Consider the following 23,964-nt stretch of genomic DNA (forward strand, 5'->3'; position numbering starts at 1 on the left):
CCGGGAGCGCTGCCCTGTCCTTATACCACTAGAGCGGCTCTGTGTGTACACGACATAATATCACTGTCCTGCAGGTGCTGTCTGGGGGTTTTGGATCTTGCACCTTCCCTCAGGGCATCAGCCCTGCTCTACTCCCACTTTGCTCGCCCTTCCAGGTGGTGTCATGGGGGCTGCAGGGGAGTAGGCCTCTCTGGAGACCCTTGTAAGTCCTGGACACTACGTGGAGAGCATTGGTGGTGGGTGCCAGGGGTGTGTGGCATCATGGAAGTCGGGTTGGACCCAAGTGTGCCATGACTGGTAAAGTAACTTCACTTCTGAACCCCGGTTCTCTCGTCTATAAGATGGTTGAGAGGAAGAAATGAGAAAATTCTTACAGAATGTTTTAGCACTGTTCCAGGCACCCAAAAGCTCAATAGATGCTATGTAGTTCCCCTGCAAAACTGTGGCCCTGGTGACTATTGTAAACCAGAAGAGATCCTTAAAAAAAACAGTCCCCAATAAAGGGTACAGAAATCTCACAAGACAGGGTGGAAGAGAGGCCTGGGCCTCAGTCGATAGAATGCTGTCCATCATGGCATACCACCCCCACATCATCTGACAATAATAGGCTTAGAAGGGCCAGAATCAGAAACTCTGGCTTTACACTCTTGGTTGTAGATTCTCAGCACACAGAACAAAAAGATAATCCTCATGGATGTCACAAGAAGTGGCCTGCAGTCAAGGCTGGAACTGATGAGGAGGACCTCCTCTATTGAAAAGAAGTAGGATGCTTTGTGTATGGATGTGAGAGTTGGACCATAAAGAAGGCTGAGCACCAAAGAATTGATGCTTTCAGACTGTGGTGCTGGAGAAGACTCTTCAAAGTCCCTTGGACTGCAAGAAGATCAAACCAGCCAATCCTAAAAGAAATCAATCCTGAATATTCATTGGAAGGACTGATGCTGAAGCTGAAGCTTCAGTACTTTGGCCACCTGATGCAAAGAGCTGACTCATTGGAAAAGACCCTGATGCTGGGAAAGATTGAGGGCAGGAGGAGAAGGGGGTGACAGAAGATGAGATGGTTGGATGGCATCACCAACTCAATGGGCATGAGTTTGAGCAAACTCTGGGATATAGTGAAAGATGGAAGCCTGGAGTGCTGCAGCCAGTGGGGTCACAGAGTCGTACACTACTTAGCAACTGAACAGCAACAACACTGATGCTTGGGGCAGATGTAGTATAGGCAGGAGCCCTGCAGGCCAAGAGGGTCTCTTCCAGCCACAAGGTTCAAAGAGTCTATGTGAAGAGTCAGTGGCTGGGTTTCCCTCAGTGGGGAGGGACAGGGACCAGCTGCCTCATCTCCCCAAGAGAACCTTTGGATCTGGGGGACATGGCAGGAATGAGAGGAAACTCAGCTGGATGCCAGGGGGACAAAGGGAGGCCCCTAAAGAGCCAGAGATCTGGCCACTGGAGCAGATCTAGGATGGGAAGAAGGCATAACAAAAGTCTGGGTGGACAGAGGCAGGAAGCTGGAGGCCCTGTGGGAAGCAGCAGATCCTAAGCTCTTTGGATTGTTGGAGCTGTGAGAAGACTTCCTCTATGCTGGGAGGCTGGTGGATACTAAACAAGATGTTTGGACCAGGCCCACCCCCGGCTAGTGCCCAGTGGCAGGGATTTGGAGAACAGGCAGCCCTGCTGAGTGAGGGCAATGCACACGACCCAGAAGGGACGCACCGAGGGGTGCCAGCCCCTCTCTTGTCTTACACTGCAAAGAAGGCAACTGCACGTGTGTCCCTGAGGTTGATGATGTACCACCAGCACAGAGCTTGGCATTTGGGGGTGCCCAGAGGAGTGCTAAGGGGGTGGCTTTGACCAAAAAAGGAATGGGGACCCCTGGTACTGACCATGGACTGGATTTTTCTAAGGAAAATCTTTAGAGTTCAGAGAGTAGAACAAAGTTAAAAATAAAAGAGGGTCTATTTTAGGCTCTCTTATCTATTGCACTAATCATCCTGCCCCATTTTTGCAAAGTGCAGAGCATAGTTCTAAACAGGATTTTTCTATGATCAGCCATTCAGGCAACATGTGTGCTGAGTGTCCAAAGTTTCATGCAGAACCAGGTTCCAGAGGGCCCAGACATAGGTATACCCACAAGGAAATGAATGTTGACTCGATAACCTCATTTGGTCTACGACAACCCTGTCAGCATGGGGACAGGGCACTGGGAGAAGAGGAAACAGCGGGCAGGTTGGCCAAGGTCAAACTGATAAGCAGTTCATGATCAGACCAGGAAGTCCTCTGGCTTTCCCCATGGCCACCTCGAGCTGACTGCCAGCTGGCCCGGCAGCTCACCATGACTCTTACAGAAGTGACTCACTGATGGCATTTCTAGTGGCAGCTGCTGAGTGTCTGAGGGAGAGACAGCCTTTAGAAAACATGCAACAATGAAAAGCTCCTAACAACTGATATAAAATCAATCCAATGAGGAAATAGCACCCCACATAGAAATATCCCCAAGAGGCTGAGAGACAGATCTACACTCCTCGAGACTCTTCCTGGCATGACCCTTGCTTCCCAGCTGTGGCTGTGCCTGCGTTTACATCCACCAGCCAGACTTGGGCCTCGGCCCTGTGCTGCTCACCGCCTTATTAATAAGAACAACAATACATTTGAGAATTTCCCTCTGCCAGGTGCTTTAAACCTGCTCATTCAATCCTCCCATCAATCTGCTTAGGTCCATGATTTTTACCATTTCATAGATACTGACAGTCACTCAGCTCCCAAGTTTCAGAGATTTAAACTCTGTCTGATTCCAACAAGATGGCCTTTCTACTTCTCTCTGGTTGTCAGACTTGAAGGTGGCAGGCAAGAGCTGGGAAGAACTGGGAACGCATTTAGTGAAAGAGGCCCCTAAGATATCCTGAGGCCCTGGGCAGCAATGTCTGATAGAGCTTTCTGTGATGATGCAAGTGTTCTGTGTCTGGGCTATCCACCTTGGCTGCCACTAGCCACGCTTGGCTATAGGGAACATGAAATGTGACTGAAAAACTGCATTAAAAAAAAATGTATTTATTTTTGGTTGCCCTGGGTCTTTGTTGCTGCACATGGGCTTTCTGCTATGAACAGAGGCTACTCTGTGTTGCCGTGCGTGGGATTCTCATTGCAGTGGCCTCTCTTGTGGAGCACGGGCTCTGGGGGCACAGGTTTCAAAAGTTGTGGCTGGCGGGATCTAGAGCGTGGGTTCAGTAGTTGTGGCACATAGGCTTCGTTGCTCTGTGGCCTGTGGAATCCTCCCAGACCAGAGATCAAACCTGTATCCCTTACATTGCCATGTGGATTCTTACCCACTGTACCACCAGGGAAGTCCCCTGAGTTTTTAACTTATGCTAAATAGCCATATGTGGCTAGTGGCTACTGTGCTGGACTAATACTCACCGAGGGCTGGGGGCAGAAACCAGCAGGATTGCACTAGATCAGGATCTGTGCAACTCGTGCATTTGGGTCATAGGAACAGGACAGGGAATTGAAAATGGCTGGGGCCCAAGCTGGCATGCCGTGAGCTCGGGCCTCAGTGGGTGAGGCCTCTGCAGTCACCTCTAGGTGTGGGAGCTGAGACCTTAAATCACAGAAAGGAGGGAGGGAGGAGTGGGCAGGGAGAGGTGAGAGGAGGGGCTTGGAGAGTGGAGGCAGGTATCAGAGGAGTTCACCCGAGGACCCAGTCCCTTGTTCTCTGAGCTAACGCCCCATGAATCCGAAGGAAAGAAGTCTTCTCAGTGTCAGCTAGTGGTTCTGCCCCAAGGGGAAGCAGCTTCCTGTCCCTCTGCCAGGTGCCCTAGACTTCCTGTGAGCTGTGTGCACCTCCGTCCACATCCTTTTCCTTTGTTTGCTTTGGAGCATCCAAGCAGCCTGTGCCTCATCCTGGGAGCTGGAAAATAAACATCACCGTGGAGACAGACTCACTTGGCTCCGCTTACAGTGGCTGACGGCCTGCGATTTTCTAATTCAAAGGCCCTTTGCTTCTGTGAACATTGCCCTAGAAGCTTTGCCCAAGCATTGCCCGTGGAAAAAAATATTGGAAGCCGAGGGCAATAAACTGCCTGTGATCGGAAAGACTTGGGAAGATCCCTGACAAGGCATCAGAGGCAACACTGAATAGGACAGCCTTACGGGCTGCCTCAGCCACTCGGCTTTTGGTTTTGCAAACTGAATATGCCCCTCCACCAGCTTCTGCTGCACCCTGCAGATGTGGGGGTAGTAGTGCAGCACCAGAAGGGCCTGAGCAACTTGCTACAGAGGGGCATCCTTGCCATGGGCTTTCAAGGGCTGGGATGGATTTACCCTTTGTCCTCATGCTGCCTTGAGCCTGGACGTCTGGACCAAAAGGGCAGGAGGTTGATCACAGCACTAGTTACAGGGAGTAAAGGGCCCTCCCAGGGTGTGACGCTGAGACTTGGGACATCCAACTCCTTTCCTGTTCTGATTATGGAAGAAGAAGAAGCAGTGTTTGGGAAGTTTACAAGAGCTCCCTGAGGTTCCCACACCCTGGAACCTTCCATCTGTGCTTGAGCCTGGACTAGGGGCTGGAGAGGGTCAGATGAGGACACAGGTGGCCACGGTGCTATGTACAAATCACCCAGAGCAGGTCGTGATCAGTCAGGCTCTTGATTCTGGGAACTACAGTGAGGTCAGAAATCCCAGTGGACAGTCAGAGCAGGCTAGCCTGCTCCAGCCAGAGGAGCCTCAATGATGTGCCCAAACTTGGCTGCCCCATGAGAGGTGATCCCTCTGTGATGGCTGCACAACAGGTGCCGAAGATGAGGCAGACATGGGTGAGGGTCTAGGCTCCTGCAGGGTTATGGATCTGGAGTTGGTCCTGGTCCACCAGCTGCCCCGAGGCTAGGATATAAGGAAGCTAAGAGCTGTGTTACTGGAAATCTGGGCTCCTGTGTGGGAAAGCCAAGGCTGTCTGCTTTACTGCTGGACGTAGTAGGTTCAGTCCAATCTGCCTGCCAGACCGTGCACTTTTGGGGTGAAGCTCAGTGTAATAGGGGCTCAGATGGTAAAGACTCTGCCTGCAATGTGAGAGACCCAGGTTCAATATCTGGGTTGGGAAGATCCTCTGGAGAAGGAAATGGCAACCCACGCCAGTATTCTTACCTCAAGAATCCCATGGACACAGGAGACTGATGGGTTCCTTGGGGTCACAAAGAGTCGAACTAACACCTGCACTTTCACTTACAGAGCCAGGTACCAACCAGTCAGAACCACATGCAGGCAGGTTCATGCTCTGTCCTGGAGCATGGTTCTAAAAACTCCACCAGCCTCTGTGTCTGGGGACCAGGGAACTCTGACTGCTCTGGCAACCTTGGTGCCCGACTAGATTTCCTGGGAAGCTCTGAGTGGGTTGGGGGATGCTGGGCCTTGGGGCTACAACACTGATTTCAGGAGAACCGTCATTTCTGCTCTCAGCGGGAGCTTGGTGCTCATGTGATGGCCCCTTCCTTCCTGGCCTGCAGTGAAGCCTGATCAACTGCAGCCTGGTTGGGGATGAGCAGAGCTGTGTAGCTCAAGGCTGACACAGGCCTGTCCCAGTTCTCCTTGTCAACATGAGTCTCTACCAGCCCCTTGGGCTACGCCCTTCCCAGTTCTTTTTCCAAATGAAGAACTTGAGGACGAAGGGAGGAAGCTCTTCCTGGACCAAACAGTGGGGCCCATCTGAAGTTGTTTAGTCTCTAAGTTGTGTCTGACTCTTTTGCGACCCCATGGATTGTAGCCTGCCAGGCTCCTCTGTCCATGGAATTCTCCAGGCAAGAACACTGGAGTGGGTAGCCATTTCCTTCTCCAGAGGATCTTCCCAACCCAGGGATCAAATCCAGGTCTCCTGCTTGGGAGGCAGATTCTTTACTACAGAGCCCCCATCTGAAGAGAGTAGAGTAGTTTCTGGGTCTGCATGAGGAAAGGAATTTAAAGTTGGGCCAGGCTTCCAGGGTGATTGTGAGAGGAGACAATACTTGCTCTCCTGCCCTTCCTGCCAGCTCCTCTACCCACATAATGCTACCTCCCACTTTCCCCTTCCCCTCTCTCCCTTTCTTTTTCTTTCTGGGAGTGCACAGGAACATTTCCCAGAGAGAACACGTGAAGCTCATCAAAGCCCACTACACTGTCCCTCTGCAAATATTTGGAGCAGCTGCTTTCTTTTGCCTCCCCAGTCACGCTTTTTATCGACTGCAATGCCAGGGCCACGGCTTGTGATTCTGTGGCAAGAATCAATTTCATAGATGTCAATAAACTAAGAGGAGGATTAATCCGGACTCTGAACATGACAGCTATTTTGGGTCAAGTCTACATTTCACTCCTGAATGGACTCTGGCTTACCCCTCCTTTCCCTGGTTCAGCTCCTTAGCTTTCATTTTGAGTTCACACACTGAGTTTGGCCATGTGCCTGTGTGGAAGCCCTGGGCTAATTTCCAGCCTTGGGGGCCTTTCCCCCTTATCACCCCTACTGTTCAGCATGAAAACCAAACATTATGGAAGAGAATTTGAAAATACGTCATGTGGAATTGTGCCTGTCTCAGAGCAACAAATTCTGTTAGGTTTCCCCCTTCGATCTGCACCCATGTGTGTGGTGGCTGGACCTGGGAATTCTCTTTATGGTCTATTTATTCAGTTAATGTTAGATGCAACTCCGTGTGGACTTTGAGTCTTCAAGAGCATCATTTCCACTGGCTGCAGAATGTCGTGTCGAGTGAGTAGATGTGCATTATTTAATCACTTGTCTTCTGTGCACATTATTGCTGGAAGCCAGGTCACCTGACCTGATTTTGGCTCATAACACACATTTGCCAGTCCCAGTGCAAGGAGGTGCAAAAGTGGGGCCAGATTTCAGATGCATTTATTCATGAAATATTTATTAATTGTCAGTTAAAGACCAGGAAACATGCCACGGGGAGAGAACAAGGTTTAGGGGAGTAAGAAATGTGGCCCTAGATACCCAGTGGCTTGAGAGTCTGGTTGGGGCAAGGAGACAGAACACCAGGCCTCACATGATGGATGGATGGATGGATGGCGGGGGGTGGATATTAGGGCTTCTTATCCCCAGGGAACTTATATTATGCTGGTTCTGAGAAACTAGATTCTCAAATAATTGGGGCTTATCTTTTAAACATTGATGCATCCTCACTGAGGGTTTTTTTTTTTTTTTTTTTTAAGCAACTAGTTTTTTTTTTTTTTTAAGATTTGTTTATTTTTTGACTGTGCTGGGTCTTCACTGCTGCTCATGGGCTTTCTCTAGTTGGAGTGAGCAGGAGTGACTCTAGTGGCAATGTGTGGGCTTCTCACCGCGGTGGCTTCTCTTGTCATGGAGCATGGGCTCTAGGCATGCAGGCTTCAGTAGTTGCAGTGCACAGGCTCAGGAGTTGCGGTACATGGTCTTAGTTGTCCTGTGGCATGTGAGATCTCACTGGATCAAGGGTCAAACCCGTGCCTCCTGCACTGGCAGGCAGATTCTTCACCACTGAGCCACCAGGGAAGCACTACCAATTTGTTACTGATGAGAAAAGTAATAAAGTTCGAAACTATCTTATTGGGTTGGCTAAAAAGTTCGTTCGGGTTTTCCATACCATCTTCTGGAAAAACCTGAACAAACTTTTTGGCCAACCCAATACCTAAAAAACAAACAGGCAGACATTATAGGAGCTTTTCCTGTCATCACTTCCATTTCAATCATGTGCCTACTGATGGTTCTAGAGTAGGAAGGGAAAGGATGTGGAGGTCGAGCTGTACTTGGGGAAACCGGGGTAACTGGGACTCCCCTCCATCGTGTGCATGGGCTAGGGCAGGGAGGCTGCAAGCCACTAATATGAGAATAGTAACTGCTTTTCACGGAGCTCCTGCTTCAAGACAGACACTGTATAATGCACTTTATATGAGCAAATATGACTCTATAACAGTATTTTATGGTAGAGATGATTCTTTTCATGATTTAAGAAGAGTTTGTGAATTAGAAAGGGCTTCTCAGGTGGCACTAGTGGTAAAGAATCCACCTGCCAGTGCAAGAGACAAGGGTTTGACCTCTGGATCAGGAAAATCCCCTGAAGAAGGAAATGGCAACCCCCTCCAGGATTCTTGCCTGGGAAATCCCATGGACAGAGGAGTCTGGCAGGCTACAGTCCATGGGGCCCCAAAGAGTCAGACATGAAATGATTCCCTAGAGATGACTTCTCTTCTCTAAACCAGGTAGCTGCATAGTATTTCATGTAACCCCCTTTCTAAAGAGGGATCCCATGCATCTTTGCCTTTCAGAATAAAACGGTAACTGGATAGAAATCTAGACCTAGGAATGCAAGAGAAATTATATGGAATAATTTTAGAAAGCTCTCTTAAAGTCATTTACTTTTCAATGAGAGTATGTACTTAGAGCTGAAATTGATAAGCATGTATGGTTAGAATTAGTACTTAAGTTTATTTTGGTCATTTTCAAAAGAGTCTGTACCTTTAAATTACCATACCACATAAGTGGGCTCACAACCTGATCTCATCTCACTCCCTTTGCCAGTAGATTAAAGACTAGGCTATTTACAGACTTCCTACTCTGTCTTGAAAAGTCAGGAGGCCAGACCAGAAACCACTGCCCAGCAAATCTTGGTGCTAGATCAAGGTCTATGCACTGAACTGGCGGCTAGATGTGTGTGGTGAGCAGAAGGGGATTTGATGGACCCAGGGTGAGCATTCCAAGGGGTAGCGGAGCCTGGACCTACTTTTTACAATTTGACCATTGTTTTTCTTGATTACTGCAACAACATATTCATAGTCCTATAAATCAGAACCATAGGTTTTGTTTTCAAATGGGCCTTGCTCATGATGATGATTTATTCTGAGTCTGTCATGAAACCTACATCTGACTGGATGATGAAATGCTCTCATGACCACCCCTTGGGACATCCCTGCTTCACATTCAATCAATCCTGCCCTGCATTGTCATATGTTCAGAGGGGCTTCAGTGGAGTTTCCTCTGAAGTCATGTCCACCACACCTGACCCCCACATATAGTGTGACATCCAGTAGTTGATGTACTTGGAACTTTGATGAATTTGGAGCTAGAGATGAATTTAGGAGTCCTTGGCATATGGAGGGGAGCTACACATCTCTACAAGAATAGGTGAGGGCACTTCCCTAGCTGTCCCGTGGCTAAGGCCCTGAGCCCCCAAGACAGGGGGCCCAGGTTCAATCCCTGGTCAGGGAACTAGATTTCACATGCCACAATGGAAGGTCAAAGACCTGGCACTGCCAAATAAATAATTTTAAAATAAAAAGAGTAGGTGAGGTCACCAGGGGTGTGGGCAGAGGGGGAAAGACTGGGATCTGTCTTGGGGCAGCCATGCTTGAGCTGTCAGTAGAGGGAGGAAGTTGAAAGACTCAGAAGAAGAGACGGGTTGGGGAAACACAGTGCCTCAGGGCAAAGAACCAGAGGGTTTCAAGGAGGGAGTGAGCAGGAGGGCCCCGACCCAGAGGCCAGGGCTGTGTGGAGCCTGCTGGGACTCCCTTTGCTGCTTTTGTTTTTTAAATTTTACCCAAATCTTGGAAATTATCAATCCTATGCTGTGGGGAGGAGTCTTGCAGTTTGTTTTTTTCCAATTGTTTTAACATAGTCATTAGAATATGATATGATCACTAAAGAACATTTGGAAGAGAGAGTGGAAAGTTAAAATCTTAAATACTTAATTTCCACCCTTTTTGAACACACTACATGTTAATGTTTTGGTACATTTTCTTTCAGCAGCTTTTGCAGGTTTTCAGTGGTTTTTAAAATTGCAATTATAATTATACCATATATATATATATTTATACACAATTTAACATTTATACCACAAGCATCAATCTAGGGTTGGTCTTTTAAAACATGGCCAACATCATTCATACTGCTACAAAGGTCAGCACCCACCTTTCAATTCAATCATCTTCATTAAATTCCTCCTTTCTGTTATATTTTGGTTACTTGATGTCAGGTACTGAGAGTAGTATGTAAATTTATGCCCACAACTGTCTTCATCGTGTATTTCTGATGGTAACAGGTTTTTGCCTCAAGTATTTTGATGCTAAAATACTAAGTGTACAAATGTTCAGAACATTTATGCTTTCACAATTGCTCCTATGAATATAAAATTACCCTTTTTATCCTGCTTGACGCTGCTTTTTGCTTCAAATTGTGCTTTGTCTGACAGAGCCTCTCACGCTTTTTCTTTTGTTTGCATTTACCTGGTATAGCTTTGCCTACTCTGGAATCATTTTATTTTAGGTGAGTCTCTTGTATTTGTTTAATCTGGGAGCCTTTGTCTTCTAACAAGGGAGTGGGAAAGACTTTTCATTTATTGTCCAGTCATTTCGGGTGGCCTTCTGTCATCTTGGTTTGTGTTTTCTGCATTTCATTTCTTTTCTGACTTTTGTGAGCCATAGCTGATGCTTTCTTTTGCCTTCCACAGTGATCTGGAAGGGAGACATCTTGTTTCTCACTCCACTGGTCTGCATCCTTTGGCCTCCAACAAAGTCTTAATTTGTCTCTGTGTTTGGTTTGTAAGCAGCTCTGCTTATCTCAGCCTGGCCCTTAGCATCTCTGGGAGGTGACACCCTCTGCAGAATGGCTGAAAGGCCCTCTGTTGATTTCTTTGTTTGCTCACTCTGGGAAGGGAATTCCCGCATAGCTGGGCCGGAGCTTCTCTCCAGAGGAGGTGCCCCATGCTTCCAGCGAGATGGAGGGACCATCCAGGCTCTAGCCAGCAGGGGGTGGGGGGGTGATGATGGTGATGGGAGAGGGCAGGAAGTGTCATTATTGCTGCCTGTGGAAGCCCGGGGAAGAAGTGCCTATTGGCCTTTGGTTGAGAAAAGTGGCCTGAGCAGACCCGGCCCAGCTGGCAGGGGTGAGCTCTCTGCAGACAGAGTGTCCCAGGGCTGAGGGACCAGAGTGAGGGTGGGTGGGGAATGGCAGACCGGAGCTGGCGGTGTCTGGTGTAGACAGGTGGTTCAGGGCCTGTCAGTCTCCAGCATGAAAATTCTCAGGCACATAAATTTTTTTCCTAAAATTGAAGTATAGTTGATTTACAGTGTTGTGGGCACATAAATTATTATGCTTGTTTTGGGAATTCCCTGGCACTCAGTGGTTAAGACTCATGCTTCCACTGCAGGGGACACAGGTTCAGTCTCTGACTGGGGAACTAAGATTCCACATGCCAAAAAATATTGTGTGTGTCTGTGTGTGTGTGTGTGTGTGTGTATGTGTGTAGGCCCGGGGTGGGTGTGCTTTTTAAGACTTGTAAATGGAATTTCAGTGAGGGCTTTCTCAGGGCCTCAATTTGTCTTCTCTCTTAATCAGGTATTGCTCCCAGGTATTCTCTCTATGGGGTAATTAACAGCTTTAAATGACTTATTTGAATTTAAACACTCTGGTTTTTTTAAAATTTATGCAAGAAAGTTGCTCCTCTGTATCCCCTACCACAGAGATGCCAGTTCCAGAGATGACAGTACCACAGCCACAGATGGGGGAGGGCTGGGGTCTGGGAAAGGCAGGTGGGGCTGCTTGGGGAGGACAGTCTGCCAAGGCCAAGAAGGTCTCCAGAGGGAGACAGGCTGGACTTCATTGTTGTCTGTTTTTTGCTTTTCCCAGCTTTGTAGAGAAGTAAACGAATTTCTTTGGAAGGAATGATGCTAAAGCTGAAACTCCAGTACTTTGGCCACCTCATGCGAAGAGTTGACTCATTGGAAAAAGACTCTGATGCTGGGAGGGATTGAGGGCAAGAGGAGAAGGGGACAACAGAGGATGAGATGGCTGGATGGCATCACTGACTCGATGGATGTGAGTCTGAGTGAACTCCGGGAGTTGGTGGTGGACAGGGAGGCCTGGCGTGCTGCGATTCATGGGGTCGCAAAGAATCGGACATGACTGAGCAACTGATATGATCTGATCTGAAACGTGTGTGTGAACAGTGTGATGATTTGATACATGTATATGTTGTGAAATGATTATCACAAGGCTTCATCTTCTGTAGGACCTGAGAGGCGAGGGTGGGGCTATCCTACCGCCAGGGATCCTCTGCCTGACAGGACCCAGGCTTTCCTCAGAGTGGCCACAGGTCAGAAGACCAGCTGGTGAAAAGGGGGGTGCCTGCACTGTTCAGAGCTTTGACAGGGCCAGCCTGGCTCCTGGGGAGGGTGGTGAGCCAGTAACTACTCAGGAGAGCTAGACCGTTTCCATCAGACACGAGAGGCTGACACCTCACAAACACCATGTTTCTTCGGGACCAGCACCTCAGCTGATCCTCTGGGAATGCTTGGAACATTTAAGCCAGAATCAAGAGGTAGCATCATCAGGGTCTAGTACAAGCAGGTGCCAAGGAGGGACAAAGCCACGCCTGGCCACTGGAGTCAAGGTCATCACTCTGATCTCCCTGCTGCTCCAGACCCACATGGTCACAATGGCTACTGTCCAGCTCTTGGAGCACCAGATGAAGAAACTGAGGTCCAGAGATGTAGACGACATATCCAAGGTCACTCAACAGGCTGATTCCAATTCTTTACAGTATTTCAAAATATTTTGACGCATTCGCTTTTCTTCTTCATATGAATTGGTGTAAACCCTCTGACTCAGGTGTTAATGTCCAGACCCAACAAGTGTGTGTGTGTGTGTGTGTTTGTGTATGATTCCCACTGTCAGTGATAGTCGTTCCTCTTCTGTGTTTCCAGTGCTGTCTGCTCATCCCTCCATCATACCATTTATCTAGCTGCACGGGAATTATCTGTGTCCTCCTGACAGGAGTGAGTACCTAAAGTACTTGGTGCTGTTTTTTATATACAGTAGGCACACATGAATTTTGTTAAATGAATGTTGATGAATTCACTGTCTACTCACTATAAACAGGTAACCACTTCTTGGCTCTATTAAATATGCAATCTTTCTATGATCAATTAATTTAAAATTATGTTCTTCTGAAGGTTAATAACTGAATAGTTCTGCTAAGCTGACTGAGCCTGTGAGGAGCATAGCTGCTTGGGCCACACTGCTTCATGGTGCCCCTTGTGGCAGCATGCTCTAATTGCAGGCAAAGGGTCTCAAGAATAGGTCTTTCAAAGGAGACATGTAAAGAAAAAACATTTTTGCTGAATGTATGCAACAGGTTTCTGAAATACACCAGCCTATGCCTCCTTTGCCCTCACTCTGCTACCCTAAAGTCCATAGTTGGAATCCCAGCTGCTTCGATTTGGTTAGCAATATTTCTAAGATACCGGTTTGGCTCAGCAGCTGGGCTACAGGTGAGGCAGCACTTGTAAGTAAACAACACAAAGTAGCCATGTTCATTTTCACATTTCCTACTTTGTACTCCATGTGTGCTTTAGATTCAGTTAACCCCCTAAGGACAGGGACTGTGTGTCATTCGCTTCCATCTCTCCAATGCTTAGTGCAGGGCTTATAACAGAGTAGCTGCAGGTGCTGTGCTGGGAATGTCTAAGAATTGGCATGTCAGAGCCTGGGGGTCAGAATGATCAGGTAAAAGAGACCTGGCTGGGAAGCTGCTCTGAAGAAACTACAGCTCTACTTTCTGATACCCAGCCATTCCAAACATCCATGCCTTTATTATTATTCTGACTTCTCAATTTGATGTTATTCTTCAGAAGTCACCATTCCACTCTGCCACATTCAGTGTGTGTGGACACACATTAATCATTACTGGGGTCAATGACCAGATGAGCCCTTAACATTCCATTACCACGTGTTTGTCATTTCTCATTAGTGTTATGTTTGTAATTGCTAGGGACTTCTCCCTGGACAACTTGTCAAAATCTGCATGGCCTTGCCAAACCGTGGATTTATCCTTCCAGAAGCATGGAGGGCATCTGGAACTCGCATGACTTTCCAGAGGAAACGCAGTGCAGCACCATGATCTCTTTCATCTTCTATCATCTTACACATCAAAACTCCCCCTCCACTCATCAAGGGACTCTTGCATAGCTGTGAGTATTACCTCCCCACTGCCTCTCACCCTTCACAGAACCGCAGATGCCTCTTGCAAGAAGTGCCGCATCCATGTCCCTCTCCCTTCCTGCCTTTGTTTTCCATTGTTATTAGAAGCGTAGCCATGGAGAGAAATCTGGTGGTCAGAAGTGACTGCAGCCATTAGAAAAGATAGATTTTCCTTTTCATCTGACTAAGGAGAATGGGGTCTGGTGTCTAGTCCCCGCAGTTTGCAGAGAATAAGCTGAACAATTTCAAGATGGCAAGTCCCCCCCAAAAATCCCTTTTTGTGAAACAAGCTCTTTGCATGGGAGTGGCTACTGATTGACAGATGCTGCATCCAAAATGGGCTGTGGGATTTACAGTGACCCCAACGCAGGCTCTCACAGCAGCCACTCTGGGAGACAGCCCTTCAGGGCTGTCACTGGAGAATCATGAACCAAAGGATAATACCGCCTGCCTCCTGGAGCACAGAGAAAAGGCCTCAGCCCAGGGGGCAAACCTTCTACCTCCTCCTTCACAGAAAAAGCCGTCCTTAGCTTTATGCCTGGACTTGGGCACTCTGCTTGGAATGTGTGCTTCCTGGCAGCTCATGCTGCCTGTCACTTGACACAGGCAGCAATCCTTGGAGCAGACCTCCCACCCTTCTCCTGCCTAGGGCTTTCGTGAAGACTGAATGAGAGAAAAGTCCTTGCATGTTCTCTAAAAAGCAAAGAGCACTGGTAGGAATACTGGATGAAATGCTGTCTGGCCACACCCTCCACAAGCTCTGGCTTTGGGCATGCTTGATGAACACATTCCATACTGCAACAAAATGCCCCATTTCAGTGAGATACCCCAAATTGGTAGTTTCAGATTTTACAACCCTTTCTTTGTCTATGAACTTCTTTTTGGCCAACACTTGTTAGCCATAGATCTTCTAAACCCTTATTTCCAAACATCCATTTCCTACTGAAACTCTCTTCTCCATTTCAGGGCCTCCAGAACACACCACCAGCATCCCCAGCCCTGTTTCTTTGGTCACAGCTTTTCCCTGCCTGCCCTCCCCACCCTACTTACCCTCAGAGCTTCTCCATGTTGTCCCCACCCTTGAAGACCAAGCAGAAGACCTCGCCTCAAGCTGACCCACAAAGCACCCTGCCCTCTTTCAAAAGAACTTATTGTGTTTCTGCTGACCTTGAGCCAGGGAGGCAGTAATCACACTGGTTAAGAGGAGGCTCTGCAGTCAGGTTGCCCACTTCTTACTGCTTGTGTGACCTTGGGCAAGTTACTGGAAGTTCCTGGGCATTGCTTTCCTCAGCTGTAAAATAAGGATAATAACAGGAGCTCTTTTCTGCATTTAAAGGGCTGAGCACAATGCCTGATGCACTGTAACCACTCAGTAAAGGAGAGTTAGCATTATCCTAGGAATTTTCTTTATATGTTGCCATGTAAGGTTGTAACAGCCCAGGAAAAGTAGATTTCATTGCCCCAGATGATGAAAATGAAGCTCAGAAAGGTTAAAGCACTTGCCCAAGGTCACATATTTGGTCATGGAGCTGAGATGCAGAGTCAGGTCTGTCTGGTTGAGATCCACAGCTTTTGCACTGCCATAGCCACCCCACCTAATAGGCCTCCTATGGCTAGGTCAGCCCTTATTCCTCAGTTTGCCCTTCATGTGGGCCTTCCTTCTATCCCCAGCCAGACCCTGGGTTCCTCCAGAGCAATGTTTCTCAAATCTCCTTACCCCAGCTATGTATCATTTAGTATCTGTTGAGTGGACAAAAAAGTGAATGGATGGGGAAAATACATTTCAAGACCAGACTCTATCCCCAAAGAACCTAGCCCTGGTACTTAAGTCCATGGAAGTCAGGGGCCTCTCAACAGAACCAGGGGTGAGCCCACCTCCAGGCTCTTCTCCACGTCAGCCTGCTCACCACACTGATCCAGGGTTTCTGACTGTGTCTCTCTCCTTCTAAAACACCTCCAGAAATTCCTGCACTTCCCGTGGGACTAGTCTATAGAAAGGAGTTTGGTTCCAACACGGTCTGTTAACATAAGTCTTCACTGAGTTTAACATGTATTTCTTTGATCTGGAAGGCAAACGTTTGGAAACGAGATGGTCAAGGATAGCAATGATGTACTCCCTCAGAGCTGTGAAGTAAAGGGACCACGGCCACATTCTCCTGGGGCTATGGTTTCTGGATTTACATCCCTTTATTTTTAAAGTAAAACTGCATATAAAGTGCTCTAAATACCAATATCAGAATGTTAGAACTTTAAATATGGCAGAATGATGCCCATTTTGCTGCTTGCCTCACCATCCCAGACACAGAACCTCACGTGAGTTAATTGGACAGATGAGAACATGAAAGATGGGGAGGTGTGCCCCACATTATTGAGACCCAATGTTTTGGTGTAGACATAATCAAATGAAACTGTCCTTTAAGCCTCCTTAGGGACCAAGCAAAGATGAGGAGTGAAGCAGTAGCGTTATCGAGAAAACCATGCAGGTTCTGAATAGAAACTTTTCTGTTATAGAACACCTGAAATCCCAGTTAGTCATAGCTGTCATTTTTTGAGTGCTTAAAACTCCGTGTCTTGATCAAGGCCAATGGGTGGCAGAGCAGCTTTGACCTCATGTATGTCTGACTCCTGCCCAGCATCTTTCTCCTAAAGCACAAGGCTCTCATTTCCCCTGAGGAATCTTGGAGTCCAAGAGACTTAGAGCTCTTCGGTCATCTGTTATACATACCCTCTAATCATCCTCTTCCTCAACTCGTTAGCCGAGGTCAAGCCCTGTGCATAATTCAGTTAGCTGATTTGTCTATTCATCGTATGCTTATGTAAATGGCTTGAAATATTTCCCCAGTATTCTTTTTTAAATATTTAATTGAATGGAGGATAATTACTTTACAATATTGTGATGGTTTTTGCCATACATCATCATGAATTGGCCATAGGCATACATGTGTCCCCTCTCTCCTTAACCCCCCTCCCGCCTTGCTTGTCACCCCATCCCTTCAGGTTGTCACAGAGCACTGACCTTGGGTGCCTTGTGTCAGTATCAAACTCCCACTGGCTATCTGTTTTATGTATGGTAATGTGTATATTTCAATGCTATTTTCTCAAATCATCCCACCCTCTCCTTCTCCCAATGAGTTCAAAGGTCTGTTCTTTATGTCTGAGTCTCATTTGCTGCCCCCTCGTAGGAATACTGGTACCATGTTTCTAGATTCCATATATATGCATTAAAAATATACAGTATTTATCTTTCTCTTTCTCCCCTAGTATTCTTATTGGCAAGAAAATGGGGCCTACATCAAGGTAATTCATGAGCTTATACTTGCAAATGTTTTCAATCATGTTTTAACTAGTAGTAAATCTTTTGCTTGATTTATCTGAAAATTGCTTGTTTCTCTTTCTCCTGCCTCTGTCTTGTAAGATTCTATGAACCCCTTCTGATGATAACAGCAGCTAAGTAAAAAGAACAAATGAAATTAATATCATTTATTTAACTGAATGTCCAAAATGTTACTATATTTTATCCAAAACATTATTGAGCTATTTTATATTTTTAATACTAGCTTTTCAAAATCTGATGTATATTTTATACTTAAAGCACTAGTTTCAATTCAGACCAGTCTCAATTCAGACTGGTCATAGCTCAAGTGCTCAGTACACATATGGCTATTATACTGGACAACACAGATGTAAATAGGCATTCTCCTTTTCCTATTTCATCTATTTGTTTCTATTTCAACTTTAAATTTAGGTTCTGCATTAGGATTGGATCATAAAAGTCTACCTTAATGGAAATGTGCCCTTTGGATAATGTAATAAAACATAGCAGTTGTTTAGGACAGGAGAAAGACCATACCTTGAAAGAAAGTGAAAGTTGCTCAGTTGTGTCTGACTCTGTGACCCCATGGACTATACAGTCCATGGAATTCTCCAGGCCAGAATACTGGAGTGGGTAGCCTTTCCCTTCTCCAGGAGATCTTCCTAACCCAGGGAACATACCTCAGGAGTTATAAAATCTAGATTTCAGTTCTCACAACTAACTGGGGCTGTGGCCAGTGGCAACACTCAACTTCCCTCAGCCTCTTTCCTCATGTTGAAAGAGAGGTGATGGGGACTTCCCTGGCAGTCCAGTGGTTAAGACTTCATGCTCCCAATGCAGGGCGTGCAGGTTCAACCCTTGGTCGGGGAACTAAGATTCCACATGCCATGCGTGTGTGGCCAAAAAAAAAAGATGATGGTTTGTGATTACTGTTCTTTCCATTTCTAAAAATCTCTTTCTGCTTACTGCACACACCCTTTCCAGGGTTTCTGCAGCCGTTTCCTCTTTCCAGGCACAATTTTTGTGTGACAGGGCTTATCCCAAGCTGGAGTAATGTGATCCCTGTGCCCAGCTCTGTGCCTGGCATGCTGCTGGCACAAGAAATGCTTGTTGAGTGAAGGAAAATCCAGTTCTCTGAGGGACCCCTGGGCCTCTTGGTTTTTGCTAGAGTAACTATAGCAGCCTTAGCAATTAATTATACTCTTATTTCCTTTCTCATATTAGCCTAAAACCCTGACAATCTAAGCTTTCTGAAGGGTAATAGCCAGGATTAGAAACCATTTCCTGATCCTGTTAGCCAAGGAGATGGTGCTCAGCTATAGGCATGGCTGCCTGGAGACCCCCGCAAATGGTCTCCCTCTTATTACATGCTGTTCTGATGCTGAGGAGAGTTAATTAATGACTCTAAATAAGAAAACAATCAAATCTGTCTGCAGTAATATGAGTCAGAGCGGACCCAGATGGGGAGCCAGTCCTTGGCCTCCAAGTGCCCTGGGGGAAAGCAATAGCAGCTTTTGCTCCAGACGTCAAAGCCCTACAAAATCCCAACCTAGAAGGGGAAGGAGTTGCTCAAAATGGCTTGGAGATCCAGCATAACGTGAAACAGTTTCTTAAAAGGCCAGCCCCCCTGCCTGGGTGTTGTGCACACTGAGCTCTAGGGAGAGGAGAAAAAGCACAAGCCTGTTTCTCTCTCCTCTCTTTAGACACCCAAACCTGCAGCAACTGCACGGGCAGTTCTCAGGCACAGGCCTCCTGTGTGTGTGTTGCAAGACTAGGGCAATTGGCATTGCCACCTGGAGGATATGTGGCTGGAAGCCTGTCAAGCCCCAAACCTGCCCACCTTCAGGACTCCTGTAGCCACATATGGAAGTGGAACATTGGTTGTGATGACATGAGGGCAGAAATGCGATGTTTTCCTGAGATTAGGTGAGGCTCAAAACAGTGAAAAAATTTATTTTTGTGTTAGAAAGTTTGATGTGAAAAATCTGAGAGTGGGAATGGGTGGAAGAAGCCTCTTAACAATATCCAAGTGTTCTCAGCACTGGAACAGGATGCTAGCCGATAAGGATAAGCCCTACTTCCTTAGCTCTATATGAACTCTGTTGAATAATAACAGCATCCTCATGGTTCTCTCTCTCTTCTTGCATGCTTGGCTTCCTGTGAAACAGTTCCATGCTGGAAAGAAAATCCTGCACCACTGGCCATGAGGGTCATATACCTTTCTCCTTCTTTGGTAATAAAGTTCAGGTTAGGAGCCCTTTGTCAGGATAAAATGTAATATGTATGTGACAATACGCTTGCACAGTTTTAAAGGACTCTGTGATTTATGTCTGAATCTTAGTTGGGCCCCAATTTAATTCCTGTAAAATTTGGTTAGAATATCTTAGAGGACACGACAATACTTCAATATTTCTTCTACAATAGCAGTAGGGAAAAAATTAGTGGTAAAAAGGAATCTCTGGAGTTTTAAGATATCCAGATTGGAACCTAAATGTTGCTCCTTCTGATCTGTATAACCATGGGCAAACCCCTTTCCTCTCGAAGCTTCATTTGCTCATCTTGAAAGTGGGAATAACACCACCACCCACCTCATAGGACTCTGAGAATTAAATACATTCTTACATGTGAAGAGACTGACTCAGAAATGCTTCCTCTTATTATTAGCCTGCAATTCTTTAAATAGGGACTGCTGGCAGGTTCATTCAAAGTGATGCAGTAGATCATCTACAGCTATGTTTTCCCTTGTTCCATTCTGTGACCAGCTGTGGGGAAATAAGTTTGCTCCTACTCCATGCCCTAAAACTCTGCTTTTTCTCTAGGCTGGCTGAGGCCAGTGCTCCAGAACCTTGGACAGCTCCACTCCTTACGGACTGCTGAGCGCCCTGAGGGAGCATGAAGGACTTGGGGGATTTTCCCAGAAGGGCTGCATTAGTGTGGGGATTTAGGGATCCCAAGGGCCTCAGTCTCACTCCCAGAAAGTGTACCAGTGACTGCATGTTCAGATTCTTCAACACAACCAGCCCTCCTGAGGAGCCTCTCCTCCTCAGAAACCCTATCTATAAGAGTTACCAAATCATCAGGGCCTTTCCTTCTCTCCTAGGAACTCCAAGGATTTTTTTTTTTTTCTTTTTTGAGCCCAAGAAGAACAAAAATACCACCCACATCTTCCTGTATCCGCTTCAGTACAAGGATTAAACCTTCTTGATTAACCTTGAGTGAAAGTAATAATGTATGAGCATGAAGAAAGGCTTTATAAGACAGAGACTCATGTATTAATTAAAAAAAAAAACATAATGTCATTGCCTGTATGTGATGTTAAGTGACAATCTCTAATCAGGATAAGCAGGTAGTTCAATTTATGAGATAATTTATCTTTTCACTCTCCAGTGTAGAACACAACACACATACGCAGTCACCTTCTGAACAGGCAAGGAAGAGATTAAGTCCTATTTTTACTTTATGATACTGAGTCATGTAGTTCAATGCAAATCACACGGATGCCAAAGTAAGAACAATACCAGGTATTTAAATACCTCTTTTACTTTAAGGAGCACTGAAGAGTTTGTGGCTGCCTGAAATCACATTAGAGCAACTCCAGGAGGGGAGACGTGTGTCAGCAGGTGGGCATTTAAGACTGAGCATATCCCATCCACCCCCCTATTCCCATCATTAGGCCCGGAGGAGCCAGTGTTTACTAGTTCTTTGCATTTAAAAATAGCACCCTGATACCTGGGTCTGATACTTTCTAGGCCATATTGTTGATGAGAAAAAGAAAGTATATGTTTGAAAAATACGCTTTTGATTAATAATGAGGAAGAGGGGAGGATAGAGGTAGAATAGGAATAAAAAAAAGAAAAGAATTGAAGAAAGAGAGGAAAAGACAGGAAATATGCTTAAACCTCCCTGAGCTTGATGAATGCTTTTCATGCATTTTTCTCTTAAACAGATTTAATGTCCACCCTCAGTTGGATGAAACCTTGAACAAAGGTCTTTAGGCTCTCTTTAAATATTTCTATATGGGGGAGGATAGTGGCTGTTCCATTGCTTGAAGGAACTGCAGACAAGAACTTCAACTCAGGACTCCAAAAGCAGACAAGTAGCCCCCAAATGGTTTTTACCTAACAATGCCCACACCCACCTGAGCTTTCACAATGTGAGGGAGTGTTCGTTGCCAAATTTCAGCTTGGTTACACTTCTGCCCAGCAGAGGTCGCTGTGGACACTTGTGGAGACGCAGGGTAGGGCGGCTCTGTCTGGTAACTGTTCTTCCTGTGGTTCCATTGGCCACTGTCTACCCCTCATACGGGAAAGGAGTCTCTGGTGACAGCACCTTTGCTGTCAAAGTGCTGTATAACTGAGATCACTTGGTGGGAGTGGGCAGGTTTGGGAAGGCTATCCTCATCCTGTAAGATATCTACCCACAGTGATATCTCTGTCATGGTCGTGCCTTCACCGTAAGTGTTTGGTATTACTGACAACCCACCTGTCAACTGACCAGCAACTCCGGTCTCATGGCCCTTGCAGATAGATAGAGGCCAAAGTGACGAAAATTGTCTTGCCACACAATCTTGCACCCGCCCCATAAAGGATTCTGCTGATGAGCTCCCCAAGCTCAACTTGTCAGCCCAGGATGGTGGGGAGCAGAGTTCTGGTCCTCAGGGCAGCCCATTACAGCAGGATAAGGTTTCTGAGGGATGGGAAGGGGAGGGTGCTGGTGAGGATATCAGGGTCAGACTCAAAGCACCAGAAGGGCTGACAAGAGCTCCACATACTTGTGAGGCCCCACTTTCTGGGCCACACCACATGCACATGCTCTGAAGCTACCTCCACCTTGAGGGCATGCACTGGGACCCTAGGTCATTACGGCGGCCTGAGAGTTGATGGGATGACTACCCTGCCCCCACCCCCACCATCCAAGGCCAGCAGTAGTTGATTCTTTTCACACACAACCAGCTAGATGCACAAGCTCACCATGACACACACACGAACACTGGAGCACACATTGGCACCTCACCCAGGCATACACATTCACACTCACACTCGGATCCACACCATCACCCTTGCAAACACACTGTGACACATACACACACATTTGAATCCTGGAACCAAGTTGACCCAACACCGGCTGATGGAGTGGGGTTAGGGGGTCCAGTCAGGATGCCCCTACCGACCCCTGGCCCACTCATGCATCCTGAACCCCGGACCCTCCTCGCGAGGCGGAGCCCCTTAATTGTACACGTCCTCGTGGTCACAGGTCTTGAACGCTCCACAGAAGGGACCCTGGCTACCGTCGCACACACGGCATCCTGGGTGCCGGACCAGCGAGAGTGGTGGTGTGCATGGAAAAAGGGTGCGGGGTATAGTGCCTTGCCCGGAGCAGCCGCCTCCTCCCTAGGGATTTTCCATCCCGGCTCGCGCGGGCCCGTGGCAAGGAGCGAGCGCGCTTTGTCTCCCGCCTGCTTTCTCGCACGTTTCCGCAGAAGCTCCCCGCGCCGCGCCCGAAGCCACCCCCACCCCTTTCCTGGCCGCGCCCCTCGCCCAGCCAGTGGCGCAGGCCCGCCAGTGCGGCGACCGCGGCTTTGTCCTCTCGCGCGTGGATTCGGGGGCCGAGCGCGAAAGCCCCGCGCCCCGAGTGGCCGCCGCATGCCTGGGACACAGGTCTTGGCAGTCGGATCTGAGGCGCGCCCCTCGCCGAGCGGAACAGCCCGAGGGTCTGTGGGGACGGGGCGGGTGCGGGGGGCGGGGAAGCGTCTCCCTGGAGCTCTAAGGCGCTTGAGAGAAGACCAGCCCCGTCCCGCCCAGCACGTGCCCATCCAGGTTTGGCTACCCGCTGCGGTTCAGGAGCCTGAAGGCGGGGCGGGGCGCGGAGGGTCGTCTCAACTTAGGGCCCCTGGCCTGAATCCAGTTAGACAGCGACAAGGCGATAAAGCCCGGGAGGGGAGAGATCGGGAGGGGGTTCCTCAATCCCTCTTACTTTTCCCCACCACAAACCCCACCCCCAGGCCACTCCGACCTTAGACACGGGGCCCAGATCGCAGAGGACCCGGAGAATCCGCCAGTGCTTTGCTGTCCCAGCGACTCCTAACAGGGTGGGGAGGCGTCTCTCAGCTTTTTCACATCGCATTCCCCCCTACATCCCCATCCCCCCGCAATAATCTAGGTGGGTCCAACTGGGAGGGGTAAGAGTCCTCTGTCTCCATCTTCATCCTGTTCCCGCCCCCCTCCCCTTTCACAAAAACCCTAGGATTCAGGAGAGGGGTGGGTTCGAGGAAGGGTCTTTCTGACGTCCCCAAACAGCCCTTCCTCAGGAGGGTCTGAGCAGAGGAGGTGGAGCATCGCAGTTTCATCCATCACATCCAGACCCTCTTTGTAACGCCAAGCAGCCGAGGTGTTGTGGGGAAGGGTCTTCCTGCCTCCGAATCTTTCGTCCTGGAACACTCCCTCCCATCCTCAATAATCCAAGCGGCCTCGACTTCAGGCACAGGCTGAGAGAGGCTCCCGTCTCTCAACGCCCTCTCAGGAGAGACGGTGGGGCAGGTCCCCAGTCCTCTCCTCGCCCCTCACGCTCAAGAACCTCCTTCACCATAAGACCAAAACTAACCAAAGCTGCTCCGATCCCAGGCACGGGGCCACAGGGAGACTCACAAGGAGCCGGTCAGCAGCTC

General features: G+C 47.8%; 1 long non-coding RNA gene across 2 annotated transcripts in view; it reads left to right on the forward strand.

Annotated features, from left to right (window-relative positions):
- Positions 1-20,513, forward strand: part of LOC109572094 (uncharacterized) — a 62,733-nt gene extending 42,220 nt beyond the window's left edge. The window contains exons 7-10 of one of the 2 annotated variants that reach the window (XR_011561750.1): positions 11,636-11,824; positions 13,779-13,977; positions 17,249-17,284; positions 19,469-20,513. This is a non-coding gene — a long non-coding RNA (uncharacterized lncRNA). Of the gene's footprint in view, positions 1-11,635; positions 11,825-13,778; positions 13,978-17,248 lie in introns of both variants that reach the window. The other variant, XR_011561749.1, reaches the window with a different exon arrangement.
- Positions 20,514-23,964: the final 3,451 nt, after the last annotated feature.

Source organism: Bos indicus, chromosome 18 (assembly GCF_029378745.1).
Source record: "Bos indicus isolate NIAB-ARS_2022 breed Sahiwal x Tharparkar chromosome 18, NIAB-ARS_B.indTharparkar_mat_pri_1.0, whole genome shotgun sequence".
NCBI lineage: Eukaryota > Metazoa > Chordata > Mammalia > Artiodactyla > Bovidae > Bos > Bos indicus.